The 14795-nt window shown below is 47.8% G+C and overlaps 1 protein-coding gene across 4 annotated transcripts in view; it reads left to right on the plus strand.

Annotated features, from left to right (window-relative positions):
- Positions 1 to 488: 488 nt before the first annotated feature.
- Positions 489 to 14795, plus strand: part of GUCY2F (guanylate cyclase 2F, retinal) — a 296029-nt gene continuing 281722 nt past the window's right edge. For all 4 annotated transcript variants that reach the window (XM_068251134.1, XM_068251132.1, XM_068251135.1 and 1 more), the window contains exon 1: positions 489 to 756. The gene's annotated coding sequence lies outside the window, so the exon portion shown is untranslated. The remainder of the gene's footprint in view (positions 757 to 14795) is intronic.

Below are 14795 nucleotides of genomic sequence, written 5' to 3' on the forward strand. Positions count from 1 at the left end.
CCCACCGCAATGCACCACTGTGAACATGGCCAAAGGATAGTATGATTTCCATTGCTCCAGCCACCATAGATTTAATGCCCTAGTTCATTTAGTTTGTGATAGGATTTATCTTCTGTTTTAAGTAGGCATTACTGCGCTTCCAGTGTGAGTTTAGTACAGGGCCTCCCCCTAATAAGCCACCAAGTAATTCTGTGTCCTGTGTTCTAAAAAACGAAATGTGAGGAGCTAACACAACATGTACACAAATACTGTACACGAATACTGTATCTAGCTTCATGTCAGATGCTCAGAATAAAGGCAAAGCCAATAAACACAAATAAACATTTATGTGGTGAGTGTGGGAGAGAGGCAGTGCTTTGAAAGGCTGTGAGGTTTATCCTGCTGCAGGTCATATATAGGTCGTTAGTTAACGCTGATGGGGGCAGATCAGTTTAAAGGATTTAAAGCGTCATTGCAATGAAAGTCTTAATCCGTGCCTTTGGTAGACAAGCAGAAGACTGATTTGAAAGGTTTATGACACATCTCAATTATGTCCGCTAAATGATATTACATTGCTGTGAATGTATGAGAGCGCCAGGACAGTCGGCAGAAAATGTACAGGCCGTGACCATTCCATCTCACCACATACATTAATGCTGGCGATTATACCATGGGGACCTAGTATTTAGCAAAAAGCAAGGCTGGAGCACATAGATTGTAATGGTTATACTAAAAGCATCCAGGACAGAAGGTAACAAGAAACCTGCGTATACAAAGGTAAGTGCTTTCCTTGACGTGGCTCTGTAAAATGTATTTATAAGCTATAGGCTTGCTATACACTAGCGTTCTGGGTGCAAGCCCGGCTTCAGGAGAATAAATTGATAATATGCATATTCAGTAGTGATGCATTGTGGGTAACCACAGTTGCACACTAAATGCTGAAATATCACAAATACCTTCTGTTTAAAGGACAACCGAGGTGACATGTGACATGATGAGATAGACATGTGTATGTACAGTGCCAAGCACACAAATAACTAGGCTGTGTTCCTTTTTTTCTTTCTCTGCCTGAAAGAGTTAAACATCAGGTATGCAAGTGACAGTTTCGGTCCGGGTCGGTTTGGGTCAGACTATAGCATAACCCTCACTGATAAGTAATTACAGCTGTAAAATACATTCAGAATCAGAATCAGCTTTATTCACCAAGTATGCCAGAGACATACCCGGAATTGTTTTTGGAGCACATGGCATGGAGTTTGTACATACATACATAAGACCTACATACATACGGCGTAGGATGGGCTACATGACATGAACATAAATGTGAACATAGTGAGGCATACGATCAATCAGGGGAAATGTGCATGAAAGAAAAACACAAGCTATCATGTAAGGTTTGAGTTCAGTTGGAGTACCGCTTGGGGGAAGAAGGTACTCCAGCGTCTGGTGGTTCTGGTGGGGACAGCCCTGTAGCGGCGGCCCAGTGGAAGGAGCTTGAAGAACCGACTGCCCGGGTAGGAGGGGTCGGTCGAGATCTTGGTGGCCCTCGACCTCATTCTGGCCGTGTGGAGGATATCGAGGGGTGGCAGTGGCAGTTCGATGATCTTTCCTGTCAGTAAATGGCTTCTGAGAGCAGGAAAGAGATACAAAGGGTCAATAATTTATAGATTTGACCTCTAGCATACTTCAATGAAGGAGTAATTGAGCAGAGACAGTGAAACAGTAAAAACGTAATAACTAGATTTAAATATAAAATAAAACTGTGGGATATCTTAAAAAGTCATTTTTAGGAGAAGGAGGATAGATACAATTGCTTTTCTTATCAGTTTAATTTCACCTCGGTTGTGCTTTAAAGAATACAAATTACGCTGAATATTGCTTTTAAGAAGGAGGGCTTTTTGGTCCCCTATATTTTCCTAGTAGTTTTGGGTCACCCCGAGCTGCTTGGGTATTCTGTTGTTCCTTTAAGTGGTGACCCATCCTGATTGGTTATAAATAAGCAACATAAACAGCAGTGACAAATATTTATAAATGCCGATACTAGCTGCTCAGGCTGACAGCTGGGCATAGTCTTCAGCTTACAGAAGCTTTTGCAAAGTGCATTTAATATTCTGGAAGGCTTATTATTGGCATCAGGCAGCGACATTTTTCTTTCTTTTTTTTTTTTTTTACAGTTTTGCCATTTAAAGATGGGCAGAGCTGGATATTTTTATTACAAAATCAGTTCTCTGATTTTAAGCTTGTGCAATTTCTAAATTGATTGTACTAAAATTAGGCTGAAATAATTCATGGCACAAAAATGTAAATCTATCATAATGGAAATGTAAGAAAATGGACTAGAAGAGAGAATTAGCTCCGCTTTCCTCTGCTGCAAGTTTATCCGGCTATAGAAACTCCTGTTTCATACAACCTGGTTCAGTTTTTCTCATGATCACATTGGTAGCATGTTTCTATGTCTATAAAATCCCATGTAAAGATAATAAAATGTGAAGTCTAGTTGTAATATGTGTGATAAATGTGTCCCTTAATGTTTCTTGCATGAGTCATCAAGTACAGTATTTAAAGTTGCCTAATGCCTACACATACAATGTTAAGCATGACCCAAATAACAGAACAGATATGTCTTAATTAACTGTAAAGGCCCATACCCATGACAGGATTTTTTCAAAAATTTGTTAAACAATGTTTCACGACGCTCGCCACCCATGGCAATCGGTCATCTTTAAATCCATGTTGTATTAAATCACGGAGGATTGTTCCGAATCTCATTAACTTTTGCCGAGATCCACATGATCGTTACGTTACTATGGCACCAAAAACGCTGGCAGATTCGGCCAGATGGATCGGGGATCGATTATTCGTCAGCGAAGATCCCCGATCCATCAGGCCGTAAAACTACAGCTAGCCATATGGCATGTGACAGGTACCCAATTCAGCAAATAATCAATATCTACCTGCTTGTGAATGGCGATCCTTTAACCACCTCGCAGCATTCCATTTAGATCCCATTTCAGCAGAACTCTGATCAAAAGTTGATTGAGCTAATTATGATTTTTAATGTAGACCTTTGGAAAAATGTTTTTTACAATCGGTTGTGATGGATAAGAAGTACAGATGGTTCTTTGATGGTGACATAATTTATGTATTACAACATTTTATTTCTGATTGCATTTATCTGATCATTTGCTGAAAATTGTATCATTAGTGAGCACCTTTATATAGCTTGATCAGAATTGATTGGTTTATGGAATTAAATCCAAATATAATAATGTAAAAAATATGGATAGCTTATAATGCTTGCATGTTCTGTCCTGTGTAGAGAGGAGGGGGAGAGAAGTGAGAGGCCTCCTGCTGTTAGTGGATACAATAGTGCTTGCCTGGGAAATCCAGCCTGGCTGTATACTGTTTCTCCTGAGTGGTGATAGGGTTGGGCAGGGAAAGGGTTCACCCACCAATATCTAATTGTCACTTGATCTGTCTTACTCACAAATAGAGATGGCCCGAACGGTTCGCTAGCAAACGGTTCCCGGCGAACTTCCGTGGTTCGCGTTCCTGGAAAACTTTTCCGGAAGTTCGATTCACCCCCATAGTGCAATTGCTAAAAAAGCACCCCTCAACAGCTCTTTTGAGAGCTAATCTTGTTCTTGTGATCTTTTTTTTTTTTTTGTGTGTGTGTGTGGCCCACTTGCATTATATACAGCCCTGTCAGCCGAGATGGCCCGAACAGTTCACCGGGGAACGGTTCCCGGGGAACTTCTGTGGTTCGCGATCGCGGAGAACCGCGAACTTTTCAAGAAGTTTGGATCGCCCCCATAGTGCATCATGAGGGTCAACTTTGACCCTCTACATCACAGTCAGCAGACACATTGTAGCCAATTAGGCTACACTCCCTCCTGGAGCCCCACCCCCTTATAAAAGGCAGGTATTGGACTCACTCGTGTGCCTGCATTAATTCGAGAAGGGAAAGCTGCTGCAGACTCTCATAGGGAAAGCTTAGTTAGGCTCTTGTAGGCTTCTTAGCTTGCTCCTTGTTGATTCTTATTGCTAAAAAAGCACCCTCAACAGCACTTTTGAGAGCTAATCTTGTTCTTGTGATCTATTTTTGTTTTTTTTGTGTGTGTCCCACTGACACTTGTGTTGCATAGACAGCCTTGGTAATTCCTACTGTGTGTGCCAATGCCAGGCCCAGCACATTCAGTGACTACCTGTGTGTGTGACAGGTGCACATTGTAATACCCATCATTGCATATACCTACCTGTTGTTCACTTCAGTCAGTGCACCCACCTATGTGAGCGCATGCAGTGTCACTGTGCCTGTCCGGTGCCTGTGTGTGTGTGACAGGTGCACATTGTAATACCCATCACTGCATATACCTACTACCTGTTGTTCACTTCAGTGCACCCACCTATCTACGTGAGCGCACACAGTGTCACTGTACCTGCTCGGTACCTGTGTGTGTGTGTGTGTGTGTGTGTGTGACAGGTGCACATTTTTAATACCCATCACTGCATATACCTACCTGTTGTGTTCAGTGCACCCACTTACCTGTGATATACCACTCCGTGCATACCTGTTAACTGCACCTGTGTGACTGCACATTGTATTAGTCAAGTCAGCGCATACCTTTCACTTCATCCCCCCCAATATGGTCAAAACGGACAAAACAGGTAGAGGCAGAAGTAGAGGCAGAACCAGAGGAAGGCCACTCGGCAGGTCTGTGCGAGGTCGTGGTGATGTGATTTTGTGTGGCCCTGGACCAAAGTACAGTGCTCGGAAGAAGGCACGTCCCATCAACTCCCAAGATTGTCAGGACGTGGTTGACTGTTTAACACAGGACACGAACAACTCCAATACACTACTGTCTGCTTGACATATAAACTTTATTCAAATACTGTATAAACAACATACCCTGAACCCATTAAAAAGAGCAGTACTGCTGTGTTCTGCCTAAGCTATCCACAGCCGGCTGTGTCACATTCACCGATCTCCACTACATACAGTCACCCATTCACATACACTGGTCATTATACTCCCGGGAGTTTTTGTGAGATGTCTGCCAGCAGCGAATTTTATCTCAATTGGCTCCAGGTATGTCCCTTGTTATTCATGCGGGGGCTGTATGCGGGATGTTAGTGCAGCAGTGTCCCATAAGCAGCAGGTCTATGCCCCGTGGATATGTTCATGCAGGATACACAGCAGACGCATCAAGTACATACAGCTTTGAATGGGTTGCCACTGAGGGCTCTCACCACCTCCTGCGCATTGTCACACTTCACTTGGGTCTGTTGTATAGTCCTCTTTTTGTGCGCTCTGCGTCCTGTTCTGTCCACTCTGCGTTCATAAGCGTCCATATGCCGGCATATCCGCACCGTGGGGATCTCTTCCTGCTAGCACAAACTCACACCGCTCGAGACCCAGATGTGACGTCACCGCTCTGCTCTCTGCATCACTAGTATCGGCCGCCCACCAGCCTTCGTCAGATGACGAAGGCTGCCAACCCATTCAAAGCTGTATGTACTTAATGCGTCTGCTGTGTATCCACTACTAACGCTGCATGAACATATCCACGGGGCATAGACCTGCTGCTTATGGGACACTGCTGCACTAACATCCCGCATACAGCCCCCGCATGAATAACAAGGGACATACCTGGAGCCAATTGAGATAAAATTCGCTGCTGGCAGACATCTCACAAAAACTCCCGGGAGTATAATGACCAGTGTATGTGAATGGGTGACTGTATGTAGTGGAGATCGGTGAATGTGACACAGCCGGCTGTGGATAGCTTAGGCAGAACACCGCAGTACTGCTCTTTTTAATGGGTTCAGGGTATGTTGTTTATACAGTATTTGAATAAAGTTTATATGTCAAGCAGACAGTAGTGTATTGGAGTTGTTCGTGTGGATATAGCATCACTACTGGCTCCCCTATCAGGGTAGACATCAGTTCACAAGTTCAGGCGCAGGATATCATTGGATAGCTTTAACACAGGACACCTCATCTTCCACAGCCACCAGCGCTACTCCAAGTACCACATCCACTACATTTGACAGTTCGCAGGAGTTATTTGGTGGGGAAATCACTGATGCACAGCCATTATTGTTACAACCAGATGAAGGTGCTAAGCAAGTTACACCACCTCATATGTCTGAGTTAGGCCACACTATGGACGTAACGTGTGAGGAGGAGGATGATGATGTACCTGCTGTTGGTGCAGTTTTGGAGGTGTCTGAGGCAAGCGAAGCTGGGCAGGATGATTATGATGATGACGATGATACGGATCCTACGTATGTTTCCAATAGAGGAGATGAACAGGGGGACAGTTCAGAGGGGGAGTCAGAGAGGAGTAGGAGGAGACGAGTTTCTGAAAGAAGCAGGGGGAGCTCGTCATCAGAAGCAGCTGGTGGCAGTGTCCGGCGCCATGTATCGCCATCTATGTGCAGCCAGCCAACATGCCCTTCAACGTCAGCTGCTGATGCCACCACAGTGCCATCACCCCAGGGGGGGTGATGTGTCTGCCTCAGATCGGAGCAATGCCATCTGTTCTCTCTGCCTTCAAAAATTGAGCCATGGAAAGGCCAACACCCATGTAGGGACAACTGCCTTACGAAGGCACATGGAGAAAAGGCACAAACTGCAATGGGAAGAGCACCTGAGCAAAGGCAGCACATAAAAGAAAAGCCACCCTCCTTCTACTCTTTCTTCTTCAGGTGCATCATCTTCAGCCGCTTTCTCCCTTGCACCTTCACAGCCACCCTCCTCCACTCCGCCTCTGCCCTTGAGCGGTTCCTGCTCCTCTGCCCACAGCAGCCAGGTGTCTGTGAAGGAAATCTTTGAGCGAAAGAAGCCAATTTCTGCCAGTCACCCCCTTGCCCGGCGTCTGACAGCTGGCTTGGCGGAACTGTTAGCTCGCCAGCTGTTACCATACCAGCTGATGGACTCTGAGGCCTTCCGTAAATTTGTGGCCATTGGGACACCGCAGTGGAAGATGCCAGGCCGCAATTATTTCTCTAAAAAGGAGACACCCAAACTGTACCGTGAAGTTGAGAGGCAAGTGGTGTCATCTCTGGCACACAGCGTTGGGTCAAGGGTCCACCTGACCATGGATGCCTGGTCTGCCAAGCACGGTCAGGGCAGGTACATTACTTACACAGCCAGGGGCGGACTGACCATTTGGGCACTAGGGCACGGACCGAGGGCCCGTGGTCAGGGGGGGCCCCGTCAGACAACCCTGGGCAGGAGGGGAAGCAGCCAGTGAAAGGGAGCTATGGGAACAGCAGGGAAGTTCCCCCCCCCTTCCCTCACCTTGGGGCCCCCCTTCCTGGCTGTCCCCTCCGGAATACTGAAGTGTCGCACTGTCGTACAGCGGCTGACAACGGGCGGAGACTTACCGCTGTTATAGCCGGCTGAGACTGAGGGAGCTGTGATCTGTGCGCCGCAAGTCTGGTCTTGAGTAGACCAGACTTGCGGCGCACAGATCACAGCTCCCTCCGGTGGCTGGACAGCGGTAAGTCTCCGCCCGCTGTCAGCCGCTGTACGACAGTGCGACACTTCAGTATTCCGGAGGGGACAGCCAGGAAGGGGGGCCCCAAGGTGAGGGAAGGGAGGGGGAAACTTCCCCCCTTCCCCACGCTCTGCACACCGCTCCCTTTCACTGGCTGCCTCCCCTCCCGGGGACACCTGGCTACATATACTGGGGACACCTATACACCTAACTACATATACTGGGGACACCTATACACCTGGCTATACTGGGGGCAGCTATACACCTGGCTACATATACTGGGGACACCTATACACCTGGCTATACTGGGGGCAGCTATACACCTGGCTACATATACTGGGGACACCTATACACCTGGCTATACTGGGGGCAGCTATACACCTGGCTACATATACTGGGGACACCTATACACCTGGCTATACTGGGGGCAGCTATACACCTGGCTACATATACTGGGGACACCTATACACCTGGCTATACTGGGGGCAGCTATACACCTGGCTACATATACTGGGGACACCTATACACCTGGCTATACTGAGGGCAGCTATACACCTGGCTACATATACTGGGGATACCTATACACCTGGCTATACTGGGGGCAGCAATACACCTGGCTACATATACTGTGGACACCTATACACCTGGCTATACTGGGGGCAGCTATATACCTGGCTACATATACTGGGGACACCTATACACCTGGCTATACTGGGGGCAGCTATACACCTGGCTACATATACTGGGGACACCTATACATCTAGCTACATATACTGGGGACACCTATACACCTGGCTACAAATACTGGGGACAGCTACAAACCTGGCTACATATACTGGGGACACCTATAGACCTGGCTACATATACTGGGGACACCTATAGACCTGGCTACATATACTGGGGACACCTATCCACCTGGCTACATATACTGGGGACACCTATAGACCTGGCTATACTGGGAACATCTATCCACCTGGCTACATATACTGGGGACACATATCCACCTGGCTACATATACTGGGTACACCCATAGACCTGGCTATACTGGGAACACCTATACACCTAGCTACATATACTGGGAACACCTATAAACCTGGCTATCTATACAGAAGACACCTATAGACCTGGCTACCTATTCTGGAGACACCTGTAGAACTGGCTACCTATACTGGGGGCACCCATTGACCTGGCTACCTATTCTGGGGACACCTATAATCCTGGCTACATATTCTGGGGACACCTATAATCCTGGCTACCTATTCTTGGGACACCTATAGACCTGGCTACTTATACTGGGGACACCTATACTGGGAAAACCTATAGACCTGGTTACTTACACTGGGGATACCTTTTGACCTGGTTACCTATACTGGGGGCACCTATTTTCTGGGAACTGTTGCCAGATTAACTATTTTTGGGGAACTGCTGCTGCCAGATTAAGTGTATTTTGTGAAACAGCTGCCAGATGTGTATTTTTGGGGAACCGCTGCCAGATTGTGTATAATGGGGGAACCGCTGCTTCCAGATTATGTGTATTTTGGGGAACCACTGCTGCCAGATTACATGTATTTTGGGTGATCCGCTGCCAGATCACGCATATTTTGGGGAGCCGCTGCAAAATTATGTGTATTTGGGGAACCCCTGCTGCCAGATTACATCTATTTTGGGGAGACGACTGCCATATTATCTGTATTTTGGAGGAACCTCTGCCAAGTTGCATGGATTTTTGGTGAAATGCAGTCAGATTACATGTATTTGGGGGGGAAACACTACGGCAGAGTTCAAACTTCCCTGGCAGACCTTTTACACCACTGCTAAGGTCATGTATATTTTGCCCTACCCATGACCACATTATGTTGCGTGACCACACCCATTTTTCGGCGCAGGGTTTTTTATCATTATAAAATATCTGTTGTCAGTAAATTATTATCTTAGCCTGTAAAAAAAAGAACGTGAAAGGTGGAAAACACTTGTATGGGGGGCCCCATAATCTCCTATTGCCCGGGGGCCCCATGAGTTGTCAGTCCGCCCCTGTACACAGCCCATTGGGTCAACCTCGTGACCGATGGCAAGCAGGGAGTAAGTGGCTGTGCAGGGGACCAACTTGTGACACCTCCACAGCTTGCAGGCAGGCCTCCTGCCACCTCCTCTCCTCCTGCTACATCCTCTTCGCTGTCATCATCATCCTCCTCCTTGGTTGAGTGGCAGTTTAACTCTACTGGTGCTGCGATATCCTCTCCAGCTCCACAGCCCCAGTTCCCCAGGGCCTATGCTGCATGCCAGGTACGACGCTGTCGTGCTATCTTAGACTTGTCTTGCCTCAAAGCGGAGAGTCACACTGGAAAAGCTCTCCTGGCTGCTCTTAACAAACAGGTGGATCAGTGGCTGACCCCGCACCAGCTGGAGATCGGCAACGTGGTGTGTGACAACGGCAGCAATCTCATTTCCGCTTTGAATTTGGGAAAGCTGACACATGTACCCTGCATGGCACATGTGCTGAATCTAGTCATTCAAAGATTTGTGTCAAAGTACCCAGGCTTAGAGGACATCCTAAAGCAGGCCAGGAAGTTGTGTGGGCATTTCAGGCGGTCTTACACCGCCATGGCACATTTTGCTGAGATTCAGCGGAGAAACAAGTTGCCGGTGAGACGCCTCATTTGCGATAGCCCGACTAACTGAAATTCGACCCTCCTTATGTTCTCTCGCCTGCTAGAACAGGAAAAAGTCGTCACCCAGTACCTCTACAATTTCAGTAGAAGGACACAATCTGGGGATATGAGGATGTTCTGGCCCAACAACTGGACAGTGATGCGAAATGCATGCAGGCTCATGCGGCCGTTTGAGGAGGTGACCAACCTGGTGAGTCGCAGTGAAGGCACCATCAGCGACTTGATCCCATACGCTTACTTCCTGGAGAGTGCTGTGCATAGAGTGGTGGATCAAGCTGTGGAGAAGCGTGAAGAGGAACAGTTACATAGGGGGGAGGAGGAGGAAGAGTTGTGTGGGGAAGAGGAGTCAGCCTCGGATGATGAGGAAGGTGTTTCTTTGGTGGAGGAGGAGGCAGCGGCGGCAGAAGAACAACCGCATCAGGCGTTGCAGGGGGCTTGTGCTACTCAACGTTCCCGTGGTATTGTTCGTGGCTGGGGGGAGGAGGAGGACTTACCTGACGTTACTGAGGAAGAGCAAGAGGAGATGGATAGTACGTCTGGATCCAACTTTGTGCAGATGGCGTCTTTCATGCTGTCCAGCCTGTTGATGGACCCCCATATAAAAAAACTCACGGGAAATGAGCTGTACTGGGTGGCCACGCTACTAAACCCTCGGTATAGGCACAAAGTGGCGGAGATGTTTCCAAATCACCAGAAGGCAGAAAGGATGCAGCACTTGCAGAACAAGCTGGCAACTATGCTTTACAATGCGTTTAAGGGTGATGTCACAGCACAACACAATAAGGGTACCACGGCCAGTAATCCTTCTCCCATGTCCATGCAGGCAAGGACAGGACGCTCCAGTGATATCATAGTGATGTTGGACATGCGGACATTCTTTAGTCCAACGCCTCACCTTAGCCCTTCCGGATCCACCCTCCACCAATGCCTGGACCGGCAGGTAGCTGACTATCTGGCCTTAAGTGTGGATGTAGACACTGTGAGCAGCGATGAACCCTTGGACTACTGGGTGTGCAGGCTTGACCTGTGGCCAGAGCTGTCCCAATTTGCCATCCAACTTCTGTCTTGCCCTGCCTCAAGCGTCCTGTCAGAAAGGACCTTCAGTGCAGCTGGAGGCATTGTCACTGAGAAAAGAAATCGCCTAAGACTAAGTCACAAAAGTGTTCAGTACCTCACCTTTATCAAAATGAATGAGGCATGGATCCCGGAGGGCTACTGCCCACCCGAAGACTAAGTCAGTCCCCACACACAGCATCTCTGCCCGCACGCCGTGTGACTGCCTGCCCCAAGACTAAGTCACTCCCCACACAGCATCTCTGCCTGCAGGCCGCTTGACTGCCTTCTCCGCCACCACCAACAGGGTTTAGGACTCCAGGTGGATTCCTGAATTTTTAAGGCCGCAGCTAGCACTTTTTCTGGTGCGTGTACATGCCTGCCTAATTTTTTTGCCTTCAGCTGCAACAACAAAACAAAAGGCATGTACATGTGCCCATTCCCCTTCGTGATCATTACCTTGCCACGGGGAAGGGGCTTGCGTATCACAATGAAGCAATGACCGACGGCTATATGAGTGTCTCGGGGGGGCACACCCAAGATAATAAGGTCGTTGCTTCATTGTGGACAGACCAAATTTGATTAGCTGGGCAGTCACTGTTGTTCTATCATTGAGCTACCACAGCCCGGCGACCATATGGGCTTGAAAACCTCCACGGCACTCTGGCCATGGTGCACACCAGTCCAGCACGCCCGTCACTACACAAACAGCTGTTTGCGGTGCGTTACACAGTGAGTTTGGTGTGTCAGTGTGAAGCAGTACTCTAATTACACCACCTTTACTACCTCCTGTCGATAAGTATTGCTGTTGATGTCCTTTTTACCCTTTGTGAATATATCTTTATTGGAAGAAGTATATTAAAGTATTTGAAGTTTTATACCTGAAAGGTGAAGCTGCTCCCGGATTATCCTTTCTCTTCTATTGCAAACTCTAATTACACTGCCTGATTGATGTATACACGTGCAAGATGTTTTAAAGCACTTTAGGCCTGATATTTAGCATTCAATGTGTTCTCTGCCCTTAAAACGCTGCTTTGCGTCAAATCCAGATTTTTCCCCCGGGACTTTTGGCGTCTATCCCACTCATCCATGCAAAAACTCAGATGTTAGACCCCTTGAAACATCTTTTCCATCACTTCTGTGGCCAGCATAGAAGTCTTTCGCGGAAGTTCGTGTTCGCGGTACGCGAACCGAAAATCGGAGGTTCGGGCCATCTCTACTCACAAATAGGCATTAGTAAGAATCTGAATTCCCAACCTTTAAGCCCCATATACACGTTGGATGAAATTCGACTGAATCAGCAAATAACGTCTGCCTTTGCTGAGAATCCGTGTTTATATGGCAGCCTCTGAACCATCTGAACTGCTCAGCCAGTGATGCGTCCTGATGGGTCACTTCAACCTAGTAACGGCTGAGAGCCTTGTTCTCCCCACTTACCCCGCCTTCCATGTGATGACACTCCTGCACCACTCCACCCCCACATAGAGAAGAACGCTTCTGTACAGCCTCGGCCCTACAATGTTGTCCAATCCCCGTCGGGTGGCAATAATTGCTTGTGTATGGGCTGTAACCTCCTGGGCGATAATCCCGAGCTGAGCTCGGGGTATGTCGCGCAGGAGGATTTCTCAGGCCCTGGTGGGCCGATTTGCATAATTATTTTTTTGTTACACGCAGCTAGCACTTTGCTAGCTGCGTGTAACTTCCGATCGCCGCAGCTCACCGCCGATCCGCCGCTACCCGCCGTGCCGCGTAGCCCCCCCCCCCCAGACCCCTTGTGCAGCCTGGCCAATCAGTGCGAGGCAGCGCTGTGGGGTGGATCTGGACTCCCTCTGACGTCACGACGTCGATGATGTCGGTGAGGTCATCGCGAGCATCGCCATGGCTGAACGGAATCTCCTGCTTGCGCTGATCGCCGGAGGCGATCGGAGGAGGTGGGGGATGACGCTGCACAGCGGCTATCATGTAGCTAGCGCTAGGCTAGCTACATGATTTTAAAAAAAATTAAAAAAAAGTGCTGCGCCCCCTCCTGGGCGATGTAATTGTATCGCCCAGAGGGTTAAACCATTTATCACAGTGATTGCTTTTTGTTGTCAAGGAAACCTGTACAACTGGAGTAGGACTTCATTGTTACTTCTGAGCAGGGCTGGATTTCTGGGAAGGCCACATAGGCCTGTGCTTTGGGTGCTGGTTAAGTTGGGTTAAGGGGGGGCGGCTGCGGTGCATCTTGTCCCTCACTGGTGCTACCTGAAAGCTTGCCGTTAGTTTTCCCAGACCAGTGAGTTCCCCTCACTTCTACATGCCTACATGCATACTCATCAGCATGGTCCTGTCACTCCGTTTCTGCGCCTCCTAGTGCCCAGCATACTATGCATCAGCGTGGCCTGCTGTGATGATGAGGGAGGTGAGCGGTAACCAGTGATGACTCGTATTCTGAAGTATACACTACCATCACACTTCACCGCTCGCCTCTTCCATCATTGCAGACCAAGCTGATCAGACTACAAGATTATGCTGCGCACTGGGAGGCACTGAAGCGGAGCAATGGGACCACGCTGATCTCTGACAGCAAGAGTATGGGTGGCCACATACTGCCCATGAGTGATAGAGAGTGCTCACGCAGGGGCAGTATGAAGCAGCACATCTTCCAGAGCACTCAGGCTCTCAAAGACTTCTGAAGCCTCCCATGGCGGCACGGAGCAGTCTTCGACCCATCGGCAGAAGACTACTAACAGTGGTGACAGCGCTGGAACGAGGTTACTGTGAGAGGAGCGGGAAGGCTCTTAAGGACCCAGAGCCTTCCATCTCCATAGGTTAGTATCTGTTTTTTATTTTAAGTAGGGCCATTTTCCAATAGGAGCCATGGCCGTTTCCAATTCGTCCGTGGCTCCTGTTATGCTGCTAAGACGCAGCCTGAATCGCTAAGCTTTGCCCTGCATGGCTATAGAGATTAGGGTGCATGCCGCAGGAATCTGCAGCATGCCGTCCACACTTGCACCAATGAGATTCATACGGCAGCCTATTGAGGTTGTATAGTATAGTATATACTGTAGTATATACCATAGTATATAGTATAGTATAGTTGTGTTGTATAGGCAGCGTTTCCCTGCCTGCATCGACTGCATGATTCAGGCATAGTGAAAACAGGACCTTCCATTTAAGGTTTGCTTTAAAATAAAATATTAGTGCCAAATATTCAGACAGTGCTATTTAAACAAATTAAGATTATACAGTATTGTTTTACTAATGGAAACTTTTGATGATTATCATGGATTTATCGTGCCAAAATCTTCTGCAGAACTTTACACAGACCATAATCATGTAAATAACTGTCCCTGGGAGGACCTCAAAGTCTGATCTCTACTGTAATCATAGTCTACTGTCCCAAACATAATCTAAGACGAAATTGGGAGGAAGCCAATTAACTTAGAGTACTATAGTGGCATTTGGGATGTAGGGAGAAACTGGAGTGAAACTCACACAAAGAAGAACACAGACACTCCATATAGATATTTGGGTTGATTCACAGAGCTTACTTATTTTTAACTTTAACTGTAAGGTTGGTACTTTCAGCTTACTGCGCAGGTGCAGC

This window comes from Hyperolius riggenbachi, chromosome 8 (assembly GCF_040937935.1).
Source record: "Hyperolius riggenbachi isolate aHypRig1 chromosome 8, aHypRig1.pri, whole genome shotgun sequence".
Classification (NCBI taxonomy): domain Eukaryota; kingdom Metazoa; phylum Chordata; class Amphibia; order Anura; family Hyperoliidae; genus Hyperolius; species Hyperolius riggenbachi.